General features: G+C 32.4%; 1 protein-coding gene and 1 long non-coding RNA gene across 5 annotated transcripts in view; one reads left to right on the forward strand and one right to left on the reverse strand.

Moving 5' to 3' along the window:
- LOC114331137 (diacylglycerol kinase 1) overlaps positions 1-25,517 on the reverse strand; it is a 1,205,680-nt gene that overhangs the window by 725,618 nt on the left and 454,545 nt on the right. The gene's annotated exons all lie outside the window — the stretch shown is intronic.
- On the forward strand, positions 18,700-20,354 carry LOC126880095 (uncharacterized). Its single transcript, XR_007696406.1, has 2 exons — positions 18,700-19,632; positions 20,062-20,354. It is a non-coding gene; the product is annotated as an uncharacterized LOC126880095 (long non-coding RNA).

Genomic DNA, 25,517 nt, shown 5'->3' on the forward strand with positions numbered 1-25,517 from the left:
ATAGAAGAAGTTAACTTAACAAATTTAATTTATAAAATACCTAGGGTAAATTTAGTGGGCGCAAACAAACGGACATTGGCAACTATAAATGAAGGCATACGAGTAATGGTACGACTGGGCAAGAATATGTATGCACTACAATGTGTAATAATGCCAAACATGTCACATGACATGATAGTAGGAGTGGACGAATTGGCAGAAAAACATGTAGTGATAGATTTTAAAAATAATACGATGAAACTAACAGAAGAAAAAGAAAAAGAACAGGACAAGGAACATGAGAAACAAAATACGGACGAATCAGGTAAAGAACAAACAGTGGAAATGAATTTGGCAGCGAAGCAAGGACAAAGAAGAAAAAGGAGAAAAGGTCAGAAAAAGATAAAAGAAAATGAAACCTGTGGCTCCTCAAAAGAAGAGTTGAGCCCAGAAGAAGAAAATTTGAGAGTATCAGAAACAAAGGAAACCTGGGATTCCTCAAAAGAAGAGACGGGCTCAGGAGAAGAAGAAATAAAGCTAAAAAATGAAGAAAAGAATATGATTGAAACAGTGGTATTTGAAGAGGAGGTATATGCAAACGAGGATGCAGAATGCACGGTAAACATGTGTGAAGAATCTGAGAAAAAAGACAGAAAATTGATATGTGGAGAAGGGAAAGAAAAAGAATTGCGGTTGATGTTAAGAAACTACGAAAATTTGATCAATGAGGAAAACAGAGTGGCTAAAAAGTACGAACATTCATTTGAGGTGAAAAACTTGGGAAATTTTCGATCAAAGACTTACCCGATTCCATACAAGTATCGACAAGAGGTGAAAGAAGAAATAAATAAAATGTTGGAAGATCAAATCATCGAAAGATGTGATTCACCGTATGTTAACCCGATTGTGATAGTAAAGAAAAGCAGTGGAGAATTGAGATTATGTTTAGATGCCAGGAATATCAACCAGCACACTGTATCACAATATGAATCACCTCTAAACATCGAGGCCATTTTTGGAAGAATCACCGGGTCACACATATTTTCGAAAATTGACTTAAAACACAGTTTTTGGTTGATACCGTTAGCTGAAAAGTGTAGAAACTACACCGCTTTTTCTATTGATGGTATTGTCTACCGGTTTAAGGTAGTGCAGTTTGGATTGCAGAGTGCTTGTGCTGCACTCGTCCGAGCTCTACATACCATTTTGAATCGCCACGAAGATTTCATAGTTCATTATATCGATGATTTATTAATTTTTTCACAAGATACTCAGAGTCATCTGAAACACATAGAAATAATTCTGGAAGAATTGGACACAGCGGGATTGAAATTAAACATTGAAAAATGTCAATTTTTTCAAAAAGAAGTAATTTATTTGGGTTTTCAATTGGACACCAAAACAGTAAGATTATCCGAAGACAGAGTCAAGCTCATAGATGAATACCCAAGACCAACGAATTTGAAAACATTGAGAGGTTTTCTTGGCACGATTAATTATTTTAAAAAACTGATTCCCGATTTGAGCCAAAAGGAAATCCCTCTGATAAAGTTGCTTAAAAAAGGAATAAAATGGAATTGGAAAGAAGAACAGGAGGAAGCTTTCGAAACATTAAAACGAGAATTCGCAAAAGGAACGAAAATATACCACCCCATTTACAATTTACCTTTTATACTCCGAACTGATGCGTCCATACAAAAATTTGCAGGAGTTCTGTCTCAAATACAAAACGACCAAGAAGTGCCGATATGTTTTATATCGCGAGTGACTAAAACACATGAGAGAAAATATAGTGTTACAGAATTGGAGTTTGCCAGTGTACTATATTGCGTGAACAAATTGAGGTTTTACTTATTGGGAGCAAAATTCACAATCGAAACAGACCATGCAGCTTTAGTACATATCATGAAGAATAGATTAGTAAATAATAGAATACATAGAGGTATTCTATTATTACAGGAGTATGATTTTGAGTTCCGATATATAAAAGGAAAAGACAACATAATAGCCGACGCTCTAACACGGGATGAGGACACGGGAAAAAAGGAAACAATTACTCTACAGGTGGGACTAAATAGATTAATACAAGAAGAAGGGATATATTCGTTAAATGAGATAAGGACAAACCAAGAAGACCTAGAGGAAAGAGAGAAAAGAAGAGCGGAAGTAGAAAATGACATATATTTTAAGAGAATAGACGGAAAGGAACTATATTTAGTGACACAGACATTGGCCGAAAAGATAATAAAGAAATTACATGAGGACAATGGGCATATCGGTAGCAGAAAAGTTTGGCTCGTTTTTAGGGAAAATTACATCAGCCGACAGGATTACCGCATTGCAAAGGAAGTTACCCAGAAGTGCGATGTATGTCAAAAATATAAGAGTCAGAATTTCAAAAACGAAAATGTTGCCAAAAATATTGAAGCCCGAAACAAACTAGACATTGTAGCAATAGATATGTTAAGCGATCTAATTATGACCACTAAAAGGAACAAACATATTCTGGTAATGGTGGATGTGTTTTCAAAATACGTAAAATTATATAGTTGCCGCACCACAAAGGGGGAGGAAATATTAAGAAAAATCGACAATTTTATAGCCATAGTAGGAACACCAAAAAAGATCCTACTGGACAATGCAACGTATTTCCGAAATGATCGTTTCAAGGGACAACTTCGAGAACGAGGAATAGAGACAAATTTTGTCAGCATCAGGCATCCACAGAGTAATCCTTCGGAACGATTCATACAGGAAGTGACGAAATTTCTTCGCATTGCAACAGATGGTCAACATCGCCACTGGGACAGGAAAATGGCGGAAATAGAAAGGTATCTAAATACAATTCCGAGCACAGTAACAAAAGAGACCCCAGAATACATCATGAAGGGTGTATTGCCGATAAGGCCATGGGAAGACCAAGAGCCAAAAGAATATCAACAGGTGATTGAAACCGTACAGAGAAGATTACGGCGAAGCAACGAAAAATATATCCAAAGACAGGAACAAAATAGAAAAAGAAGACCAGTGACTTTCCAAAAGGGTGAAAAAGTACTCGTGAGGGCATTACGAGTATCAAATCTTCCTGGGGGCATTTGCGCAAAGTTGATGCCTGTTTTCGAAGGCCCGTACATCGTGAATAATGAAAATGAGATAAATAGTTATGAGTTGAGGCACAGGAACTCGGAAAAGATCCGAGGAATTTATAATATTCACGATGTATACAAATATCACGAATAAAAGACAGAATTACATGAAGTAGATAGTAAGTTAGGATATAAGACGTAGATTAAAGTAAGGAAATATACAGGGAGTTGGTTTTGCCTCGAGAAAATTTATTTAAAAATGCAGATAAATTTTATCGAATACAAGGCGGGGATTTGTTATATTTCTATTTGATATGAAAATTAAATTTTGATAATTATAAACAAAATTCAATTCAATATAAAATATTTTCAATTTTCTCAACCACGGGCATATAAATTTAAAACAACATGTATACAACAAATTGTTATATGTAATTTTAAGAAGTGATTAGAATAAGCGTAAGAAACTCGGAACAATGTGCTTAGAATAAACAAAGTGAATGACGCGTACCATAATCGTTTCTTCGCGGAAGGTCGATCATTAGCCTATGCTAAATAAAACTCAGTGAAATAGATGATAGTTCATTATCGTTTTTCGCGGAAGGTTTCGATCATTAGCCTATGCTAAATAAGACTCATTTGAAAGAGAGAATAGGTCATTAAAATTTGTAAATAGTTAGAAAGTATTTTAGAATGGGAATTAAATATTTTTTTGAAATCCATTAAGCATATTTAGAAAGATTAAAAATTGGTTTTGAGGAATATTACGAATGAGAGTTGGTGGTGGAAGATTGATTTGTGAATTTGGAAGGGATATTTAGAAAGTAGGGGAATGAATGACAAAGTGAGAGCAGAATGTTTTGAGCTGTCGAGAAGTGAAGTCGAGTAGTAGACGGTAGTGTTCGAGGAGTGAGAAAGCCGGTGTAGTTCCGTGAGTGTGGAGTATCTATCGTGGAACGAGAAGTAGGCCAGGTCGAGAGTAAAAGAACCTCCTTGAGCCCAGAGTGTCCCGGTAGCTGATAGCAGTTTCGAAAAAGGTAGAACACAGCATCACGACAAAAGCAGGAACGAGAGCTATTCGAGCTAGTTTTTCAAAGGAGAACATCACTGGAAGCCAGGACGAGGTTTGATCGCAGCCAAGGATAGCAGGAAAGGGTTTTGTGTGAGGACATTTTCAGTTCACCAGGAAAAGGTCAGTCTCATTTGTTTGGACATGAATGTATGGGTTTTTCGTATTAAATTCCACATAAAAAATTGAATAACATAATCAATAATATCAGAAAAGCTTCATCAAACTTAAATAGAGTTGTTCCTAATAACTCCTAATAGTTAAATGTTAATAAAAACTTTCAATTGAAAACCAAAAGGAAATAAGATTCCCATTTGTAAATGTTATGTTTAAGAATAATAAGAAATAGCAAATATTAAGCATTGGTTGCCTTTTAAATAAAATAAAAAATATTTTGATTATACAGTGGAACCCCGATAAGTCGGCCCCCGATAACCCGGAACTCCGGCTAACCCGGACCGATTTTTATCAGACAAACATTTCAACAATAAAAATGTATTGCTGTTACAAAATCTCGTGAACCTAATTCATTCATTTGGTGACGTCAATATACGAACGAAACGATTGATGAATCCGACATTACTGAAAATATCAGGGTGCAGATGGGACCCTGTCGCGCAATTCGCAGCAAATAAAATAGTCGTATGTTTTTGGCTTCATTTTATTTCGGTTATACATACGCATTTTCAAGGTTCACGAGGTTTTGTACCAACTCTATGTAATATAATATTTGAGAGATAATGGAACCGGATTGAACTACATATAGCATAGTAAAAATGACTCATGGTACACCACATTCATTGTCGAAAACAACAGGAACCTGTATTATCCTTTATTTTTTTGAAACTGTCTGTGTTAGCATTGTTTAGAAAAGACTATTAAAATTCTTTTTTTAACAATGGTCTTAGTCATCACTGTTATTAAATAACATAACATCAGAGACGGTATTGTGTGTAGTAAAGTCGTATTATTGTTCGCTTCCGTTTTGTAATCGTTCGTAAATTTATTCAGATTTTGTGTTTGCGTGTCTTTTGTCTATAAGGGCAACAAAACGTAAAAATGTTGTAGTGACAATGGAAAAGAAACTAGAAGCATTAAGTAGAATTGATAAAGGTGAATCTTGCAGCATTATATTATGGTGTCGGTACATCTACAGTATCGGATTGGAAGAAAAATAGAACTAAAATCGAAGAATTTTTTTTTTCAAAATGATAACAAAAGACAGTTTAATCGGTGCAAAGCTAATAAAGCTAAGAATGAGACTTTTGACGACGCTTTGTATGTGTGGTTTTGTGTGGAATGCGAACGTGGTTTACCAGTGTCTGTGTGACAATTATAACGGAGTTTATCTGTAAGCATACCATATTTTATTAATTTTTACCATTTTCTCCGGCTAACCCGGATTTTCGATAACCCGGATCGGCCGCGGTCCCAATTAATCCGAGTTAACGGGGTTCCACTGTAATTGTAACCCATATGTGTATTTTTTTTACTCTTTTCTTTTCTATCCCGATTAGGAACCATTAAGAAATATTTAGAAGCCACGGAAGTAAGTAATTAATTTATAATTCGCCCTGAGATTGAAAACATATTGATATGTGATCTGGTTAATTAATTGGATTAGTATTAATACATTGATTAAATTAAGTAACATATAAGAATATTATCTCATATCAATAATCAAGATCACATCAATATATATATATATATATATATATATAGTTTGAGTTTAATTCTTGAACCTTGATATATTTTTTTACCAATGTTTCTTAGGTTTATGTTCATAAAAAAAGCTTGTCTATGATGTTATGACCATATTTATTGATATATTATCCGACGTTTCGGCAGGAAATCCATGCCTTTTTCAAGGATTGACTAAAACAACATTTATTGAAAGCTACAATACAATTTAAAAGAAAATCAACTTACCATGCAATCGTAAATTTAGTTTTGAAACAAGTACACAAATAGACGTCACAATTAAAACAATGTTAAAATGTTAAAGCATAGGAACGGACCCACTAAGTCATTGCGTTAAGAGAGTAATGAACTGTGTCAAAAATTATTATGGTGTTTATTGATGTTTGATTTTATGTTAAGTCAAAATAGTTGTCTTCGTCTCATAGGCGTGCTGAAATATTATATAGTTAATTTTAGATTAAGTTGAAATATACCCTATTAAGGTTTTTGACATCCCGTTTATCATTGACAGCTTTGTTATTTTTTTTTAATTTCTATGGACTCTAGCAGTTCCCTCTTCTTTTTGTTGGGTTCACTTTTTAGGATTTTAGTTTTATCGAAATCAAATTTGTGTTTCTTTTCGTTTTCATGTTTTGTGAGGGCTGTAGTGTTATTTTTGTCATATTTGTGAGACCGAATTCTAGAGTTTAGTAGCTGGCTGGTTTGTCCGATATATACCCCATCGCAATTTGAACAAGGAATTTCATATACAACATGTGATTTTTTTGATTGCGGGGTTTTAGTTTTAAGTTTAGTAAAATTCCTTTTCAAGAGATTATATCCTTTGTGAGCAACTGTAATGTTATGCTTGGCTAGGAGATTTGAAAGTTGTTCAGATAACCCTTGTATGTAAGGCAAAGACATATATTTCTTCTTTTCCTTATTATTTTTGTTGTTGTTTTTGTTGTTGTAAAATGTATGTAGTCGTGACTTGAAGGTGTTTTCAATGAGGTGATGTGGGTATGAATTAAGTGTTAGTGCTGTTTTTGCTTTTTTTATAGCATGAGGTCTATTGATGGGATCAGACAATCTGATGGCTCTGTCGGCTAGGCCAATAACTACTGATTTCTTCTGGGACAACGGGTGATGAGAGTTGAAGTTTAGGTATCTTGACGACCAGGTTTTTTTGGTGTACCATGAAGTAGTTATGATGCTGTTGTCTCGATGTAAGGTCAGGTCCAGAAAATTGATTTGACAATTTTTTTCAACTTCTAACGTGAATTTGAGTTTTTGGTGGAAGTTATTGAACTCATTTAGCAAAACATTCATTTTGTCCTCTGGTGCTGCACTTAAACAGTCATCTATGTATCGATAGAAAAAAGGAATATTGAAATCTATTTTATTCAAAACAATTTCCTCTAGGTGCTCTAGAACTAATTGGGCTATGGCGCTAGATATGCTAGCACCCATAGCGCATCCATCTGTTTGTTGGAAAATTTTGTTTTTATATATAAAATATGTTGATTTTAATGTTGTTTCGACTGCTGAAACAAATTCTTCTAGAGGGATGTCTGTAAATACTTTTATTTCATTCCACTTTTTTCTAATGACGTCTTTCGCTAAATCTATGGGAATATTGGTGTATAAAGATACAACATCGAGAGACACTAATTTATACGTTGTAGGTAAATGTATATTTTTGAGTTTAGATTTCAGGTCCTCAGCGTCTTTTAAATAGTGCGGATTTTTGTTAATTACGTTAGAAATAATGTTCTTCAAATATTTAGAAAGGTTTTCAAAAGGAGACTGAATACATGAGACAATAGGACGCAGAGGCATACCTTCTTTATGTGTTTTGGGTAGACCATATATTTTTGGAGCTACAGAATTATGTATCTTGAGAGATTTTGCGGTGTTTGGTGAGATGTAACACATTTTTTCCCATCTATCAACTAATTCGTTATTTCTTTTTTGGAAGATGTTCGTAGGGTCATTTTTCATTTCACGGTATGTTGTTTTATCATTTAACAGAGACTCCATTTTACTGTCATAGTCGTTGGATTCCATAATGACAGTTTTGTTTGTTTTATCAGGCTTCAGAACAATTAAATTTGGGTTCTCATTTAGAAAGGCTTTGGTTTTTTTAATTTTCTTATGCAATGTTTTGTCTTCAAATGATAATTTGTTTTTGTTTTTAAAATTAGTCAAAATATTGCAACATTTTGTTCTGATATCATCCTGTACATTGCTACTTAAATTAGAAATGGAACTCTCAATTGAACAGATAATTTCTGATGTTGGAATATCATTTTTATTACGGATAGGAACTGCAAAATTATCTCCTAAACTTAAAACCTCTTGTACGTCACTGGGAATATCTACATTTGTTAAATTTTCCAACCAAGTATCTTTCATTGTATTTTTATGGTTTTTATTATTTGATCTTAACAATAGCCTATTAATTTTTTGGATGTTTCTATCTCGTGTTTGACAAAAAATACGCTCATTATATTGTATGGATATTTCTTTAAATGTATTTAAAATATCAGCTGGTAATGAATCGATTAGTTTTGCGTCCAGTTTTTCTAGGTCCGAGTCTAAAGTTTTTAATGAAATAGTGGTATCCGCTATGATTAAATTCAATGTTTGTTTCACGAATAGATTAAAAACGTTACCAAATTTACGCGCAAGGTTTACAGAATTCAAATTAATATGTTCTATACGTAAATTTAAAAAATTTGGTATTAAGTTTTCTGTTTTACATCTTAGTAGAAAAATTCTTCGATTTCTTAGATTTGTCTGTTTAGCCATTAATTTATTGTAGAATTTCATTTGTTGGACGGTTGTCCTTCCAAAATTGGTTTCAATACCACGATAGAAAGGCACAATTTCACCCATGCCTGCATATATTGTTTGAGTTTAATTCTTGAACCTTGATATATTTTTTTACCAATGTTTCTTAGGTTTAGGTTCATAAAAAAAGCTTGTCTATGATGTTATGACCATATCAATTTTCTGGACCTGACCTTACATCGAGACAACAGCATCATAACTACTTCATGGTACACCAAAAAAACCTGGTCGTCAAGATACCTAAACTTCAACTCTCATCACCCGTTGTCCCAGAAGAAATCAGTAGTTATTGGCCTAGCCGACAGAGCCATCAGATTGTCTGATCCCATCAATAGACCTCATGCTATAAAAAAAGCAAAAACAGCACTAACACTTAATTCATACCCACATCACCTCATTGAAAACACCTTCAAGTCACGACTACATACATTTTACAACAACAAAAACAACAACAAAAATAATAAGGAAAAGAAGAAATATATGTCTTTGCCTTACATACAAGGGTTATCTGAACAACTTTCAAATCTCCTAGCCAAGCATAACATTACAGTTGCTCACAAAGGATATAATCTCTTGAAAAGGAATTTTACTAAACTTAAAACTAAAACCCCGCAATCAAAAAAATCACATGTTGTATATGAAATTCCTTGTTCAAATTGCGATGGGGTATATATCGGACAAACCAGCCAGCTACTAAACTCTAGAATTCGGTCTCACAAATATGACAAAAATAACACTACAGCCCTCACAAAACATGAAAACGAAAAGAAACACAAATTTGATTTCGATAAAACTAAAATCCTAAAAAGTGAACCCAACAAAAAGAAGAGGGAACTGCTAGAGTCCATAGAAATTAAAAAAAAATAACAAAGCTGTCAATGATAAACGGGATGTCAAAAACCTTAATAGGGTATATTTCAACTTAATCTAAAATTAACTATATAATATTTCAGCACGCCTATGAGACGAAGACAACTATTTTGACTTAACATAAAATCAAACATCAATAAACACCATAATAATTTTTGACACAGTTCATTACTCTCTTAACGCAATGACTTAGTGGGTCCGTTCCTATGCTTTAACATTTTAACATTGTTTTAATTGTGACGTCTATTTGTGTACTTGTTTCAAAACTAAATTTACGATTGCATGGTAAGTTGATTTTCTTTTAAATTGTATTGTAGCTTTCAATAAATGTTGTTTTAGTCAATCCTTGAAAAAGGCATGGATTTCCTGCCGAAACGTCGGATAATATATCAATAAATATGGTCATAACATCATAGACAAGCTTTTTTTATGAACCTAAACCTAAGAAACATTGGTAAAAATATATATATATATATATATATATATATATATATATATATATATATATATATCGCGAAAAGGAGTACGACCGTTAATCCAATATAAATTAAGGATCACTCGAAGAGTGGTGGGTTTTTCGGTCAATAGGTGGAGAAATAAGACAAAGAAGGTGGCTACTTCATCTATTTATTCGAAGACGTTTCGCTCTTTAATCAAAGAGCATCATCGCTTCATCTAAAAATAATAATATGAAAAACCAAACATCCAAAGAGAAGTTAATACAACAGTGTTACCTCAAAAAGACATGTAGCAGTCAAAGGTATAAAATTGTAAAAAAAGCTTGAAACAATGAACCATTGAATCGTTAGGTTGTAGAAACAATCAATAAAAAGTACAGTTTACAGTTTAACAAAGACTTTGAACAGCAAAAGCAGCATGTGGTTATCATACATGTGATTAAAAAAAAATATGTAAAAAACTTGTATTCGCCGAGAAACTAAGTAAGATCACAAGATCAACCTTCCAACAAAAGCATATTAATTTAGTTTGATTTTGACTTTAGGTAACATTATTAAAATGATTATAAAAGTTAATAGTAGTAAAATTTATAAAAAAGGTATTAAAAGTTACCACAAAAGCTTCTACACTATTCAAATCCACTCGGCAAAATGGGCATTTCTAAAGACAACGAACCATCCCGTAAAAGACAGTGACCTTGAAGTCAAAACTGACACAACAAGGCGAAATACCAACCGCTAATGCATTTGAGCGGTAAATTTGAAGATGTAATATAATATGGTAAGAAAAACTTGTTGTTTGTACGAAACATTATAAAGAAAGCAACAAATGGTTAGTAAACACCATTTAACTTTCAAAGAATGGTTCGAGGAAAAAAACAAACTAGTGAGGACGATCTTTCCATATTACCATACACGTGACTTGGTTTTAGCTGGCTAGCCAGCCAAAAACAAGTATAAATTTAATTCAACTTCCACAGTCCAAGGTTCATAATATTATAGAACTGAGTAAGTAATGAGAATTAATGAATCCAATTAATTTAAAATTTCATTAAACTATTTTATCAAAAATCCATTTCCAGCAATAAATATTTAGTTAATAATAGTTATGGTTAAAGTAAAAAATTTTAAATTGAATTTATTTAAGTGAAAATGTATACAGAAACACACCATAGGAGACAATATTACAGTAAACTGACAATGACTAATTCTGCAATATTAATGCAAGATAAATTTGGCTCAGGTTACTAATGTCCATTCTTTTATTCAGAGCATTGGGGTGCTTCAGTATCGAACACATTTCCAAGAATTGCCTTTTCATGAGATTACGTTCGTTGCCAAGAATCCTAACTTCATTGAAGTCTACCTTGTGTTTTGTGGTAATAGCATGCTGAGAAAGAGCACACGTATGCTTGGATAAGTTAATATCACTGCGGTGTGTTGTAAGACGCCCCCTTAGTGATCTCCTTGTCTGACCGATGTAACAAGAGTCACACTCAGCACAAGGTATGTGATAGATGACGTTGACTTGTTCCAGAAGGGACAAGGGTGTTTTAGTTTTAGAAAACAAATTTTTGACCGTCTTGGCATTCTTAACAGCAATTTTGACAGGAATGTTATTGTGTTTATACAGTTTAATAAGTTTTTCAGTAACATGAGGAAAATATGGTAAAGAGGAGTAATGGGTAGTTGGAGTCCCTAGTACAGTAGTAGGCAGAACAGTGTCATTGACAGTGTTATTTGATATTGATCTCAGTTGGTCACCATTGGGTATGTCATTTAAAGAAGAACCATAACTCTGTGAATAAAGGTATTTATTAATGAGGGAAGATGGGTAGGAATTCTCAATCATGTTTCTGAGCAGTATAAATGCAGTATATATATATATATATTGAAGAGGGCGAAACACATTTCTAAGAACTGGTGTTTGGATCTTTGATTCTATTCGAAAAAATTTTCCCAACCCGAAATGGTGGATGTGTGAATTGTTCGTAAGGGGATTTTTCCACATTCTCTATTTCATCTGTTTTATATATATATATATATATATATATATATATATATATATATATATATATATATATATATATAGAAAACTTGGTTTAATAATAGCTGACTCAATTTAAATTATTTAAGGAGGAGAAAATAATTGGGTAACCAGCTGAATATGGACAAAGTGTACTCTTTTTACTTATTCCAATATATTTCGCCCATTTTCATGGGCATCATCAGGGAAAGCTACAATGTTGGTTATTAGGTAGGTACATAAGATGAATTAGCAGTATACTTACTAAGTGAGAATTGTTGTCACGATGTTTTAAAAGAAGCAAATATAAATAAAATGATAAAAAACTAAAATACAGAAATAACATATCACAAAAGTCCATAATTTAAAATATACATGATGATAGATAAAATTTATATATTGACACAATGAATTGAAAACAAGGTCTGACATTATTTATTTACTTTTATGTTAATTGTCAGTCAAATTTTTTTGGTCATTATCCTATTAAGTTAAACAGTTAAAATAGGTTATCAGCAATCAATATTATTAATTATTTAAGTGATAATTAATTAATTATTAATTATCCCACAAAAGTGACAGTAGACTATATCCAGAAAGATGCACTCTTGCTACACATGTAAATGACAATAACCATACCATGGACTATAATTCATTTAAAATTTTAGATATAGAAAAAAATTATACTAAAAGAATCTTTTTGGAGATGGCTTTTATAGCACAATGTGATAATTGCATCAACAAAAAATCAGACATTAATCACCTGAGTGAAATATACTCTTATTTACTATTCTTAGACAAAAATAAAAATAATCAAAGTTTAACAGGTTTAGCTAATATCTCTCACTTAAATAATTAATAATATTGATTGCTGATAACCTATTTTAACTGTTTAACTTAATAGGATAATGACCAAAAAAATTTGACTGACAATTAACATAAAAGTAAATAAATAATATCAGACCTTGTTTGAAAAAGGTTTGAATATAACGAGGGCAATATGTGGAACCTGGTGGGGAGCAAACCCCCATACAGTCTCATTAATTTATAAAGGAATCGTAAGACCCCATTTGGATTATTCATGTGCAATATTAAAACCCTGTAGTAAGTCCCCACTCTTAATATTAGATAAAATTCAGTTTAAAGCTTTACGAATCATCACGGGCTGTATGAGATCTACCCCCACTAATGCTTTGCTAGCAGAAAGTGGAGAAATTTCATTAGATGCAAGAAGGAAAATACTGTGCGCTAAGTTCTATCTGAAAATCCTAGCTGATCTGAAAAATCCACTGAACGAAATCCTGTCAGAGTTGGGAACCAAAGTAAATTATAAAATAGGATTTTGGAAATCACAAGAGCCACCATATTTGATTGAAATCAAAGATAATTTTGACAAATACCTCATTAATCTATATAAAGAGAATATTAAATCCTGCTTTCAGATCGAACTGAATTATCTTACGGGAACATTTCAGACAATTTTCTCAACCCACAAAAAAATGGAAATCTATACTCATCAGGAATTTCTTAATGAATTTTCAGCTTCATATGGAAATTATACATGGGTATTTACAGATGGTTCTTTAGATCCCGAGTCGAGGACAGTAGGTTTTGGGGTACACATACCTTCAATCAATTATAACTATGCATCGAGATTACATGAGCACACTCAAATATGCACTGCAGAAATTATTGCAATTAACAAGGCAGTATCTGTTTGTATTGAAAAAAATATTAAAGACGCAATAATTTTTTCAGATGCTAAAAGTGCTATCCAAAAATTACATAACACCACCTGGGGGACAAACAACCATATTGTAAACCTAACTAAAAGACTTATTATTGAGTCAATGGAAGCAGGATTTAATATAATCTTAGCTTGGATTCCAGGCCATACTGGAGTAAAGGGGAATACAGAGGCTGATAAATTGGCAAATATAGGCAAGACTTTAAATGTTCCTGCAGACATTAAAATAGATAAATTTGACTTTTTGCCTTTTATTAAACAAAAAATTGTAAACGAGTTTAAAGTTGAATGGACAAAGCAGTTTAAAACTAAAGGGAAATGGTATCAACAATGCCAAAGTGATTTTTCTATAAACCCTTGGTTACTTAACATCTATTATTAGAATGCGAACGGGCCATTGTCACACACCAGACCATTTGTTTAAAATTAATTGTAGTGATACTCCTTTTTGTGAATGTGGACAGATAGGAAGTATAACTCATGTCATGTTACTTGAATGCCCAATTAACAAAACAAATCAATTTGACCTGTATCAGGAACTAGTTAATATAGGAAGTCCAACCCCTATTTCAATACAAAATCTCTTACATAATATTAATGACCAAACCTTAAGAAAGATCAATCAATTTTTAACAATATTTCAAATTAAAATATAAAATAAAAATAGTTATTTGAAAATCATATCACAATGAATTTAAAGAAGGGAATATGGAAAAATCCAGACCCTTTGAAAAGAGGATTCCCTTCCAGTTAGTCTAAATACGAGGACTGGCCAAGTACCTAAGAGGTGGAGGCCATGAAACTACAAGAAGAAGAAGAAGACCTTGTTTTCAATTCATTGTGTCAATATATAAATTTTATCTATCATCATGTATATTTTAAATTATGGACTTTTGTGATATGTTATTTCTGTATTTTAGTTTTTTATCATTTTATTTATATTTGCTTCTTTTAAAACATCGTGACAACAATTCTCACTTAGTAAGTATACTGCTAATTCATCTTATGTACCTACCTAATAACCAACATTGTAGCTTTCCCTGATGATGCCCATGAAAATGGGCGAAATATATTGGAATAAGTAAAAAGAGTACACTTTGTCCATATTCAGCTGGTTACCCAATTATTTTCTCCTCCTTAAATAATATATATATATATATATATATATATATATATATATATATATATATATACTCATTAACCGATAATACGAAGCCAAAAGTTCCATATTGCCCTATTAATATGAAGCCCGCATCGACAATACGAGGCCCGACTCCGGGCTTCCTAAAGATTAACGTGTATATGTTTGAGCCTAAACTGTACGCTCCACAACGCTATCAATAACACATTTTTTTTTTGGGCTTCGAATTGTCAGGGAGTATCTCCAAACATACGCCATTTAGTTCATCGATTTGATGGGTAGGGGGCGTCTCGAACATTAGGTGTATATGTATATACACATTTAATATATTTACAGCGTATTCGAAGCCCGAGTTGATTCACATACAGTACGAGTCCCGTTGAATTGGCAACATTGCTTCAAAGTATTGGCAATTGTTTTTAATACTCGAGACACCTTGTGCGGATTTAATGAGCCAGCTTTCTAAATTGTAATGGTGTTTTTTATAGAAGTATATCAAAAATATATACCGGGTGCTGCATCTCATTACGCACCATAGGAATTACAATGCAAAAATAAAGAAATACATATTCCTGCTTCCCTAATTGTTTTAGCTAAAAAGTCCATAAGACTTTTTTTGTAGCAAATTACTTTTTATATCAGATGGCATTCTCAAAAAACGAATTTCCCCTTTCCATCACCTATTTGAGTTATTAAGGAAAAATCAACACCTTTTTTAAAAATTTCAAAGATCTGTCATATTTGTTGGCACAAGATTATCGTCAATTTATCACACTAAAATAACTGCAAAATGATTTATTTATTTTATATGATTTAATACTATAATAATACTAATACTTAATACACTAATCATAAAATTTAACATACAACACAGTTTTAATATTTAATTAAAGCAAGTGCTCGAATATTCCACCATTTTGAACTAAACAATACCCTAATCTATTGTAAAATTCTCTACGAACGTTAGCCAATATTCGAGGAGAAGTTTTTCTACATTCTTCGCGTATACTATTTTTAAGTTCTTCTAGTGAATTTAACTTTTTTTCGGAATAAATCCTGGTTTTCAAATGCCCCCAAAGAAAAAAATCGTTTGGGGCAAGATCTCCAGACCTAGGGGGCCTCTTAATTTGGCAATTTGGTCCAATAATACAATCATTAAAACAATTGTTGAGAAATTCTTTTAGAGTCTGGCTATTATGGGCAGGACATCCGTCCATTTGGAACCACACCTCGTGGTCTTCTCGGACAACCTCTGCCAAAGCAGGCAAAATGTCTTCCTCTAATAACATTATAAAACGTTCTGCAGTTAGATTTTCCTCGTAGAAAAAGGGCCCAATTAAGTGATGACCTATTATTCCCAACCAGACATTTGTCTTCTTCGGGTACTGGGTGCGTGTTTCTAGAAAAAGCTGCGGTTTTTCAGTAGCCCATATCCTACAATTTTGTATATTGGGTTCATTGTTCAGAGTGAAAGTACATTCGTCCGTAAAACAGATATTTTTTAAAAACTCTCTATCACGATTGGCCCGCTCTTGCATCTCAAAACAGAACTCCGTACGTTTTTCAAAGTCTCCTTCTAATAGTTCTTGGTGACATTGATACTTACACGATTTAAACTTTTGTTTATGCAAAATTCTCGAGATGGTCGAATTATTAGCTATAGTACGCAAACTACTTCGAGGGTTCTCAACTACAGCAGTTGTAACATCTTCTTCTTCTTAATATGCCGTACCCGATATCGGGCGTTGGCGACCTCTCGCGTCTAACTATGTTGTGCATAATTTAAGTGATTACACAGATAGACGGGACCTACAGTTTAATGCCGGTTCCGAACGTTGTTGTAACATACTCAGCATTAACAGGATCTTGATTCTGTCGGGGTTGCCTTCTTGTACACTTGCAGTGTACCACAGTTCCGAAATCTTCAAATTTTTTGACTATCCTTCCGATCGTGGTATGATTTGGAATGGGACGATTTGAATATTTGGCACTAAATAATGCATTTATTTCCCGTGTACTAGTTTCAGAATAATACAATTTTATAATTTATACTTTTTCTTGTATGGAATAAATCATTTTGCAGTTATTTTAGTGTGATAAATTCATGATAATCTTGTGCCAACAAATATGACAGATCTTTGAAGTTTTTAAAAAAGGTGTTGATTGTTCCTTAATAACTCAAATAGGTGATGGAAAGGGGAAGATATTTTCGACGATTTTCACTCCACGACTAAAATAATTCGTTTTTTGAGAATGCCATCTGATATAAAAAGTAATTTGCTACAAAAAAAGTCCTATGGACTTTTTAGCTAAAACAATTAGGGAAGCAGGAATATGTGTTTCTTTATTTTTGCATTGTAATTCCTATGGTGCGTAATGAGATGCAGCACCCGGTATATTTATAATATACTGTATTATACATAAATAAGTTATACACGACTTAAGTAACCATTGGAGGAAACATTTTCACTGAGTAAACTAATTTACAGTCAAATTTCAATTCAAACGCATTACTATCAATTATTATTGTCAAATATTTTTGCTTTAGTCACACCCAAATTACTCTAAAAGCTGTTAATGTTATTTCTCTTCCGTTTTTTTTTTCGTATTTAAGAACGGGAATAAAGTATGGGTAGAGTTATTAAAAGAACGATCTTACTCTTTCGATTGGTTGAAGAAAAAAAATTTACTGAATGGGCATAGTTGTTTCTAACTATCAAAACTACGTTATCACGGATATTGATTTTTTTTTGTTAAATTTAAGTAATACTCTAAAAAACAATAGGGCCAATTATTGATTTCTTGAAACTCTTCTCTCAAAACATAAAAGAAAACAAATAATTAATGTTATTTCGAATAAAATGAGAGAGTTGGGCCGTTTACTTATTACATTAAAAAAATCATATGACATTAAAAATTTATTTGATGCCTTGAAACCAGAACTATTTAATTACCTAATACTTGCTACCAAAGAAATAAGTGGTTATAGTGTAGAGAGTAAAAGCTTCAAATCACCATCACTAGCGTTGCATATGTTCTAGAAAAAAAACGTCTTCCTGGTATAGAATAGATCGATCAGAAAATTAAAAAAACCGAAATTAAAGATCTAAGAAAGTTAATTGAGGGTCACTGGTGTAACAAACTGTCTAGTTTAGCTTTGAAAACCCTTAAAGAGAAACACTGGGAAAAGCCTTTGCAATTGCCACTAGCAAGTGATATAAAGCTTTTTAATGACTACTTAAATGCGCTATCAGCTGAATCGTTTAAACTACTTCAGGAAAATACCAATATTAGAAGTAATTATAAAAAATTGACAGAATGTATTTTGGCTAAGACGGTGATTTTTAACCGTAAAAGAGTAGGGGACGTGCAGTATTTAACAGTAGAAACCTACGGGAGGAACTACGATACACTTAAGCAAGAAAGTTTTACAGAGGCACTCACTGAAGTTGAAATGATTATATATAAAAATCATAGGCGTGTTGTAACTGGAGGTAAAGGCTCAAAACCTGTTCCAATTTTATTTTCAATCCAGACGCAAAAATACATTAGCCTTTTACTAAAAGTCAGACAAGAAACCAATGTTGTACCAGAAACCAATCCATATCTTTTTGCAAATCCTGATTCCGAAGATCGCTGGATGTCTGGCGCAAACACAATTAGAAAGATAGCTATTAATTGTGGAGCCAAACATCCAGAACTATTGACATCAACTAGATTTAGGAAACAAATTGCCACGACTCTGCAATTATTAGCCCTCGATGATGACGAAATGGAACAAATAGCCACTTTTATGGGACATACAAAGAAGACACATACCGAGTTTTACAGGTAATGTCAACTTTAAGAGTATGCATGCACTGTTAATTTTGGTTAGGATTTTTTTTAAACTTTTTATGCTTGATATGATATATCATACATAATGTAATAGAATTAGCAACAATGGTTAAGTTTCGAAAAGTTTACTTTAAAGGTATCTCGTACACAAAATATTTCAAAAAGCTTTCTGTGAAAAATAGTTAAAACCGGGTTTTAATTGTTCCTTGTCCGAACTTAGCAAAACGCGTGTTGAGTCTAAATTTGTTTAATGAATAAACATTTCTTTTTAAAATTTACCAGCATATTTTCTTTCAGCCTTTCCGATATATTTGAATGCGATATATGAAAAATCGTTATTTCCCCTTTAATATTCGAAAATCGTTGTTAGAATGTATGCTTCATAAATCCGTATTTAAAATAAATTATTGTTCTATTAGACTCTCACTGTTTCCGATAAGGTAAATTCGATGGATACCTAAACCATGTATCTACATAGACATTTAAATCTTTTTAAAATTAATAAAATACTTTTAGACTACCGCAAGATATCTACCAGACTGCTAAAGTAGCCAAGATTCTTTTACTTATGGAAAAAGGCAAGGGAAATCGGTACCGAGGAAAAAAATTAAGTGAAATCAATATAGATGATAACGAATACTATAGCTCTGAATACGAAGGCGATGAAGAACCGATTATGCAGAAGGTGCTAAAGCGGGTTACAAGGGGAAAAAACCTGAAGACGAATTAGATACTGGAGATTCTGACAGATATGTGCATCAGTCAACGGAACGTGATCAACATAATGAAAACACATTATCAAGAAATTATTTTAAAAAGGCGACTAGTCCGTTTCACGAATCTAACGAAGAAAATAGTGAAGAACCACCAACAAAAAAAACTGAAGGTATTAATAAGTAAAAGTGTCTACGATCATCACAAAACAAACTTTTTTGATATTCCGCCATATTTTGTTTAAAGTTACGTTATCAATGAATAAATATAAAAGTAAAAAGATAAAAGAAAGAAAAAACGGGAATACCTGAGATTTTTCCCTACTTTTGTTTTTTCAAAATTACCACCGTTATTACCAGGTTAAAATAGAAAATATTTTTGGCGGTTAGAAATTTTAATATTAAAATAAAACTTTAAATGAATATAGGTCATAACTTTTTAAACGACCACTTTACTTTTCTGCGCTTAAAATTTGGATTATTCCTGTGGATCCGTCCCTGGAAAAAATATGAAATAATAATATTAGATATTAAAATATTTAGTTAAAATACATTCATACGTGATTTTTTTTTGTATTTTTTTAACGTTTTGACGTTTTTAGAATCATCCACGAAATCCATCCAGAGATTCAGAGCCAAATGGTCAGATAATGAAAAACAAGTTTTACTTCAGTAGTTTGAAAAACATATTGAAAAAAAATTACCCCTCGGAAACATGAATGTGACGAACTACTGAAACTACATCCACACGTGTTCGAAAATAAGGACTGGGTCCGAATAAAAACATATGTGTATAATACATTCCGTGAAAGGAAGTGATTGCTTATTTTTATTTTTACTGAACCACATACTCGTAATAGATTATTTTTAGTTCCAATAAATTACTTTTAAATAATATATATTTTATTTTCAAAAATGTTTAAACCTAAACAAATCCGATTTTTGTACGAAAAGATCATTTTTAAATATGATCAGGTACGCAATATAAAATAGTGAAAGTTGAGAAATCTGACAACCCTGTCGGGCTTCATATAGTCTGGTAAATATAAACATTTTATACAATTGGCTTCGTATTACCTTCAAATGTTTGGGCTTCGAAAGACCTAAACTATATATCTACTATTTGTGTATTAAAATAACTTACCCCTCAAAGGTTGCCTTTACTAACTTTAGAATTTCCTATATAATTACATAAAATACACTCCTCTATCGGGCGTATTAAGGGTGGGCTTCCGGTTGTCTGACTAATATAGTGGGCTTGGTATTAATAGAGTAATGTGTATATATATATATATATATATATATATATATATGTAACTCGTAAAGTTTGGGGACGGTATCGGTTACTTAATGGTGAGTTTGAGGACATTAGTCAAGTTTGGGGACCGTCCTCAAACTTTTTTTTTGGGAAACGGTTAGTTTGAGGACATGTCCCCAAACTGTTGTGCCTATTGACTATTGGTGATTTTGAGGACATATCTGACAATAGTAATGTTTTTAAAGTATGTAAGCTCTCACGGCTGGAAAGTTCATGATGGGTGTTGTTTTTGGGGCTTATAAGTAAAAATTGTAATTGGCTGACGTTTAGTCTGGAACTGCATCACACTTTTTCAAAGTATGGTAAACGTTTATATTACTAATTTAAAAGTTGTTAGGTCATAAATTTTGTGAATTATAAAACATTATTTATATGTTATTTAATTTCACTATGTCCAACCAATATCTTCAGAGCACTAAATGTATTTGCAAAATTGGTTTTACATTACAATCTTAGTTTTTAATAAGCTACCTAGTGATGTTGTAATACAAATAGGGAACGAAAATTGTCGTGGCCGCGCCAAATTTCAAAAGTTGTCATTTTGAATCGAATTCAATCATGTCTGGATTTTAAAGCTATAAGCTACCTTATCAAAAATTAAGATACTAATATGTGTGTAAACCTGTATTGCCCCAGTTCCCAATATATTTTTTCACAACTGTAGCAGTTAGTGCTAGGTTTGTTCTAGTTTGTTCTGTAATTTTTAAGTTTGTTCTAAAAAATAAAAGAATTATTGAAAAAAATATGTGGTTTTTTAACTTGACATAAACTTGTATGGCCCACTCGAAAACAAAAACTTTCCGGAATATTCAAGCAGATAGCCACTTAGTGCTAGGTTTGTTCTACCTCCCGGCGGAAGCCAGAAATTAGTTTTTTCCCATAAACAAAAAAGTTATTCAACATACAATGTAGCGCTCCAATTTTACGTAATTTCAGCTGTTTCTACTACGCCAACAATGGATGGGTGATACCTATGCCATGAAAAAAGAAAAAAAAAGTTTTGTGTTTGTGTAACGTGTAATGTGGCCGTTTTTTTTTCTGTTTTTACTGTTTGGGGTTGTACGGAGGACAAAGCATTTCCAACCAAAATTCATGTTTATATTCACAAGATGCAAATGATAACACCTCAATGTTGTAGTGGTACTTTTTTACTATTTGACGTAAGTAAAAAAAGAGTTTTGTACTTCTTTTTCTTACAAGACCTCTTTTTTTATTTCAGCATTAGCTCCGATGATGACGTTTATGTCAAAAGCGCTCAGCTAAAGAAATAAATTATTTACACACTTTGACATACTACATTTTTTATTTCCTTTATTTTTATTTAGTCAAATTGACTGAACCGGCCGTGGAAATTGTGCGCAAAAAACAGGAGAAACAATTTGAATTTGGAAAGATCTGTCAGGTGCATCTTTAGCGTACTTTTTAGCAATAAAACTCACAAATTTAGATACACTTAAACAGATGTTAGTCAATATACAGGGTGTTTCAAAAGTAAGGTATACTATTTAAGCGGATTCTTTGGTTTATTTTATATGAACGTATGTCTAAAACGTTTTAAATTTTTAGATACAAGGTAATAAAATAAATAAAAGCTACCTAATGTAACAAATATAATAAATAATCATCATCATCATCAATGGTGCTACAGCCGTATGAAAGAGCCTCAACCTTCCCAACTCTATTACGCCAGTCAGTCCTACCCATTGCCAACCGTTGCCAGTTTGCTGCGACTATTTTTCTCCCATCCTCATCTACACCATCGTTCCATTTGAGTTTTGGCCTACCCCTATTTCTACTTCCCACATATTGTGACATAAGGGCTCTTCTAGAAGGGTTGTTCTGCTGTGATCTTGCTAGATGTCCTGCTTATCTTAATTTTCCTATTCTTATAAGAGATACCTACTACGTCTTTACCACCAAATTTTTGTTTATATCTGTGGTATACCTCGTAGTTGTACCTCATCCCCCAAATGCCATTTTCACAGATGCCACCAAATATTCCTCTGAGGATCCTTCGTTAAAATATAAGCATAAGGTTTTCATCTGCCTTGGAGATGGTCCATGTCTCTGATCCATATGTCAACAATGGTTGTATAAGGGTTTTGTATATGGTTATTTTTGTTTTTTGGTCGTAAGTTTTTGCTTTTCATATGTCTACTTAGTCCAAAATAGCATTTGTTTGCTAGGATTATCCTTCGCTTGATTTCTTCCGTCATGACGTTCTCCTTTGAGATTAGGGAGCCTAAGTATGTGAATTTGTCCACCACTTAAAAGTAGAGTTATCAACCGTGAATTGGTGACCGATGTTTCTGGCTCTATTGTTGGGTGTTGATGCCATCATCTTAGTTTTCTCCTCGTTTACTTGCAGGCCCATACTTTTTGAGGAATTTAAGAAGGTGGTATACATTTCTTCTAGCTTGCGTGTTGTGCGAGCAATTAGGTCCACGTCATTTGCGTATGCCAAAATTTGGGATGACTTATTAAAAATATTTCCTCTGTTGTCTATTTGGGCATGTCTGATCGCCTTTTCCAGAGCTATGTTAAACACGCCAGCACATCTCGCCAGTACACCTCGCCAGCAAAGATGTGGACATTATCCATGACTTCATACAATTTATTTCTTAGGAAAATATTATAGGCCGATTGAAATCTACGAAAAGATGGTATGTGTCGATATTGAATTCATTGGTTTTTTCCAGTATTTGCCTTAGCACAAAGATCTGGTCTGTTGTTGATCGACAACTAAATAATAAATAAATAAAAAAATAAAAGGTAATCTTTATATACACAACGTTTCAAAAGTAAAGTAAAATATTTAAGGGGGTGATTTTTGGGTTTATTTTAAGAAGAAAACTTTATTCGAGATGTCATAAAGGTCTTAAATTTTGAGATATACGAAACATCTATAAATCCCTAGGTTGTTCAATTTGTTAATAGAACAGTCTAATATTTTGACCACCATGTACAAAGATAGGTATAGGAAACCTTAACAAAGATTGGAAGCTAAGTAAATTTTACATACGATAAACTAATAAAATACAGGACGTTTCATTCAACATAAGTACGTTATTACACCTTGAATATTGTTAATATAACAATGTATTATTTTGACCACCCTGTACAAAATTTTGCTACAATAAATATCTATTTAAAACGCTGAGTAGTCTATTATTAAGATCCAAGAAAAAAATTTGTCACTGATTCTTAGATTCATAGATATTTACTTTTTTCTAAAACGTTACATTTTTATAAAAATCGAAATAAATCAAAACACCCTGAACGTAGGTATAGAGAACCCTCAACCCTCTTATGCCCTTATAAAAGTACAGCTTATTTTTTAAGGGAAATTAAAAAATGTTACCTGATATAGGGTGTTCCATAAGAAAAAATATAACTTTGATATACTATCTTTTGGAGCACCCTCCATAATTCACATTATTTTTAGATTGTAGTGTTAATGGTCCAGTATATTTCTATGAAGAAATTTTTTTAAAATATCAAGTCGTTTTCCGTGCAGAGACCGAGGCGAATACAATAAACCACCCCGTATAATATTTTTCTATGAAATAAAATGAACACTCTTGTCACAAACTACGTTTCCGTCAATAATTGGTTATTGTCGTATTTTTGATTATAAAATTATTGTAATATTCACTTTATTCCCTTACATGGAGTATAAACTATAATAATACCTATAGTAGTAAGAAAATATTTTATAAGACCTTAATCTTAAGCTTATTACGAAGTCATTTGTATTTGAATGGCGTTAAGTTTTCGGCCCAGGTAGAAATTAATACATTTTAATCTATTGTACTTTTAATTAATATACCTGCTATTCAGTATGTCCACTGTCCACCTCTTGAAATTTAATGATAATACTCAAATACAAATAACTTTGTAAAAGGATTAATATACCGTTTTATAAAATATTTTGACACGGACTATAGATTACTTCATTTAAAGGACATCGCACACATCTTATGGAAAATATAATGTCACTCAAATTCAATAAAATTTATACGAATAGATTCGTTTTAAATTAACGGTCAAATCTTATCATTGCGCCAACTCTATATTTTCAATAATAAGAGCAGAAATTGATATAAATAAATCTTACATCAAATGGGTACGTACATAAGTTAGAGAGAGAAAAAATATTTAATACCCAAATAATTGTCGGTACTCCATAAATCAGCGGATTAGTTTCACTAATCCGCTTAGGCCCAGCGGGGTTTAAGCTCTTTTGAATAGCACCCAGAGCAATAGTGATTTGACACTTTTACTGACTTCAAAAATGTGATTTCGATAAACTTTAATTGCAATTTGCGCCGTAATTAATCATAACTAAGAGTTGGCGCAATGATAAGATTTGACCGTTAATTTTAAACGAATATATTCGTATAAATTTTATTGAATTTGAGTGACATTATATTTTCCATAAGATGTGTGCGATGTCCTTTTCACTTCACTATTTTATTGTTGTTCTGAAGCTATTTCCTTGTGGCATTTTTATGATTAACTATTTAGATGGGAAATAAGCCACAATTAAGTTGAAAAAAATAATTTTATTAACGTTTCGACGCCCACATCGGGTGCCGTTGTCAAAATACAAAATACTTAATTAAACAAAAATGTTGTTGCTAAGTAAAAAATTCTTCTAATAATTTATTTAATCTGACTCATTTATATTGGCAATTCAGACATATTGTTATACATTTTAAAGTAGAAGACTTTAAAATT

The sequence above is a fragment of the Diabrotica virgifera genome, chromosome 2 (genome assembly GCF_917563875.1).
Source record: "Diabrotica virgifera virgifera chromosome 2, PGI_DIABVI_V3a".
In the NCBI taxonomy this organism is placed as follows: Eukaryota; Metazoa; Arthropoda; class Insecta; order Coleoptera; family Chrysomelidae; genus Diabrotica; species Diabrotica virgifera.